Raw genomic sequence first — 4,350 nt, 5'->3', positions numbered from 1 at the left:
GGAGGACAGAGACGGAGAGACAGACGGAGGACAGAGACGGAGAGACAGACGGAGGACAGAGACGGAGAGACAGACGGAGGACGGAGACGGAGAGACAGACGGAGGACAGGAAGCTCCAGTGACTGACTGAGGTGGTGCTGAAAGGTTTCAGGTTATTACCTGTAAGGTTTCCCTGTGGAGAGGAAAAACGCTCTTCAGCACCTAACATCCATCTTACACAGGGTCAGCTGCATGGGGAGTACACACACACGCACACACACACGCACACATACACACACACACACACACCGATCTCATCCACATGCAGCAGGAATAGACCTGGGCTCCTCTGTTGGTGAGAGGAGATATTAAATCTGTTTCCCTGCAGACTGGATGGAGGAATGGAGATGCTTCAGCAACCAGCTGCATTCTGGGAAACGGCTTAACTGGGCCGGTTAAACTGCAGAGACGTCAAGTCGTCAGAACCAGAGAGCAACATGATGCACAGGTAAAACAGCCTCAGCATGCTTCACTAAGGCTGTCACTCTGTGCATCACTTTATAGTTACATGGTTATGAAATATGATCTGAAGCTCATTTTTATCGTTTCTTCAAGAATTAATTTTGACGCCTCGTCTTGGAAAAGGTTGGTGGAAACATTGAAATTCAAAATAACTTCCTCATTTTCACAAAAATGTTTTTACTCTTGCTTGAACTGATGTTTGGTTTTAGAGTTAAAGGGGAGATGGAAACACATCTACAGAGTAATGAGCTCTAGTGGATCACCGGAGGAACCAAGGTCCAAACCGCCGGGATGGACGGGACCGTCCTGGACTGGACCGTCCTAGACTGGACTGTCCCAGACCGTCCCGTCCTGGACCGTCCCGGACCGTCCCGGACTCTACATCATCAGTCGATCTGACGTCCTGCTGATGTTTTTGGATGTTGGTTTTTCTGCTGTCAGTCAAAATCCTGTCAGAAATCCTCAGTTCCCCAGAATGTCAGCAGGTTTCCTGTTTGATTGTTTCAGCAGAAAAACCAGCAGAGAGGCTTTAAACTGGAGGACAAAATGATGTTCTCTGTTTTCCTGCTGTGATACTCCAGATACTGGTCTGATCCCAGTAGTCCCAGTTTGGTCCAGCACAGCTTTCTGGGACGATGTTCCAGGAAATGGGTCAGATCTGACAGCAAAGCAGGAAGTCACTTTGATTTTTAAATTATTGCTTCGTGGTTGAGTTGCTGCTCCCGCCTCTCCTGTCACACACACACACACACACACACACACACACACACACACACACACACACGTTTGTGTTGCTATCTTTGTGGGGACTTTCCATTGACTTCCATTCATTTCTACAGCCTAAACCTGACCTTTACCCTTTTCCTAACCCTAACCCTAACCAACCAAAACTCAATTCATACCTTAGCCCTAACTCTGACCCCTGACCCAAAAACAGGGTTTCCCCTCGTGGGGACCAGGCTACAGTCCCCACAAGGAGCAATTGGTCCCCACAACGTAGTATATGTCAGGAAAACCGTCTCCACAAGGTATTACAAACAAATGCACACACACACACAGACACACACACACACACACGCACACACACACACACACCAGGCTTGTTTTCATTAAATCTACCCAGAGATGAAGCAGCGCTCTGAAACCGGAGCTTCACGGGTCAGATCCAGTCAGACCATCTGATCCCTTCAGATCCAGTCAGACCATCTGATCCCTTCAGATCCACTCAGACCATCTGATCCCTTCAGATCCAGTCAGACCATCTGATCCCTTCAGATCCAGTCAGACCATCTGATCCCTTCAGATCCTCACATTTCTTCACTCTTCAGTCTGGATGACACACCAGGCTGCTCAGGTTTGACCACAAACATGTTGGTGGAAAACAGGAATGTTATAAATACTGTTATGTAATATTACAAAGACTGAAAAAATGATTTTATGATGCAGATCTTATGTTAAATATTACAAAGCTCAGCTGAACATGTTGACCAACTTAACATGTTCAGTTGCTTCATTCAGTTTTTATTAAAACTTTGATTAGAGACATTTTATAAATTTTGTGCTGAAGATCTGAGGTGATTCCCACACAGATTAAAACTCCACTAAGATATTAATATTAGTTCATGAACAAGTCTTGGACTGCTGGGCTTTGCTGATGGAGATATCGTTTATTGATATCGTCTCAGTTTTATCGGCCGATACGATGTTGGTGCTGGAATCTCAGGCTGACATAATTTATATCAGTTGACCTTAATGCTGCTGTTGACAAAACATTTTGAAGATAAAATATAAACTTTAAAGGCCTTTATCTTTTCATCGTCTCTGTTTTAACGTTTCAAACGGTGAGAATTGGTTTGACTTTCATTTGAGGCAGAATTCGGTCTGCTTGTGAAACATTAAGTTTTAATTCAGGAACAATCTTCCTGTTTTTATTTTATTGAAATCTGTCTGTGTCTCTCTGCTCCCTGATTTGTCCAAACCAGCCTGGAAATTAGAAATCCCTTCAAAATAATGTTTCCTGCAAAAACTGTTTGGCTCAAAAGTTTAAGAAACATTTTTCAAATGTCTCTGGGAATGTGATGATCCCATAACCCAACTCTGATCCTCTTTACAAGGAATAAAGAAACTCTTTGCTCCTTGACCTTTCCCTCCCTCGCTGACCTCTGACCCCTCCGACCTCAGGTCACTCTGAACATGACGGATCTACTCAAAGGGTGGAAAGCATCTGAACAGACCACCCAGATGAGACGAAGCGTTTTCCTTAAGAAAATACAACATTTTTACTTTTAATGATCCTTCAAATAACAGATGAATTTTAATTTTGTTCTAGTAAAAAATCTTTTCACCTCCAGTCTGTATGCAGCCACCAGGAAACGCCACAGAAACCCAGATACGACAACAGCTGATTTTATTTATCTAAGTTTTTATTTAAGGATTTATTTCATTGTGTATTTTATTCATTTCATAGTGGGGTTTTATTTTGTAAAGCTACCTAACGTTCCTCATGGACTTTTATTTTTGAATCCCGCCCCCTCATTTGAATATAAAAGTTTGAAATAAAAGGCCTTGAATCTTTTAAATTAAATTTAAATTTACAAATTAAGACCATGAAATACATAAAAGGAAGAAAATATGACTTTTCACATTTTTTTCACTTTTGTTTTTGTTTCATGGAGACGTTTTATTTGAGAGCCCAGTTATTCAAGACTGGTCTGCTTGTTTGTCTACTAATGTTTGCGTATTTCTTAAATATTTCAACGTATTTTAGTTAATTAACTGAATGAAGCTGCTCTCCAGCCAATGCTAACATGAGCTAGCTTAGCATAATGTTAACGGAACATTTAACTGTTGATAGAAACTTCGCTAATCATCTTAACTTCAGCAGAGCGTCGACAGAAATACTCAGGATATTATCTGTCATCGCTTTATTTATAATATTAACAACGTTATAGACGTCTGACAGTCCGCTGCTCGGTTATTTGTGGAGATAATCACGCTGCCCGTTCATAAATAGCTCCAGAAACACGCAGCGCTCTGTGGCTCCACACAAACATCTAATGAGCCGATTCCACTCAGCTGCTTCTGATTAAACCTTCACTGAAGGAGCTGCTGCAACCTGCTGGGTCATGAAAGACGGAAACAAAGCATCGGCGCGGTCCGCCCACACCGAGGAGGAAAACAGCCGACATGAAGGTCTGGCCTGCACACACACACACACAGGCCCGCTCCTTCAACCAGCGGGACTTTAATCTGAGTTACAAACGTAAAACACAAACATGATGAAAACTGTTTTACCTGAAACTTGTCCTCACATTAAACATGGAGGCGCCGTTCAGCCTGATTAGAAATGTTTTACATGCGACTGTTTGTCTCAGACCAAAACTCACAAAACAGAAACAAAAGAACAAAGATTAAAATAAAACATGAAGCAGGCATTCTGTCCATCAGAACCAGGTTTTTCTACAATCCACAGACTGAATTTTCTGCTCATTCTTCGTCACCAAGTGCTGAAGCTCACGATGGATGGAGAAGATCTGTGGACACCAACCTGAAGCATCTTGTTCCTCTGGCTGCGTGTCTGGTTCCACTGCTGGACGGTGAGTTTCAGTTTGGTCTAAAACCTTCATATGACAAAATGTTCAATTTTATATATGGAAGCAAAAATACAAGAGTGTAGATTATATTTCTCTCCTGTTCTCTCAGAGATCATTTCATTCTAGACGTCACAGCTCAACCAATAAATGAACAAAAATGCTGAAAATAAAAAACACTAATGCAAAACTAGAAAGAAGTTATGATTATGAAGATATATTTACATGTTTGGGTTGGGGTTAGTCCTGGTGTAGCAGA

Source organism: Poecilia formosa, unplaced genomic scaffold (genome assembly GCF_000485575.1).
Source record: "Poecilia formosa unplaced genomic scaffold, Poecilia_formosa-5.1.2 Scaffold597, whole genome shotgun sequence".
In the NCBI taxonomy this organism is placed as follows: Eukaryota; Metazoa; Chordata; class Actinopteri; order Cyprinodontiformes; family Poeciliidae; genus Poecilia; species Poecilia formosa.
This window is presented reverse-complemented; position numbering follows the sequence as displayed.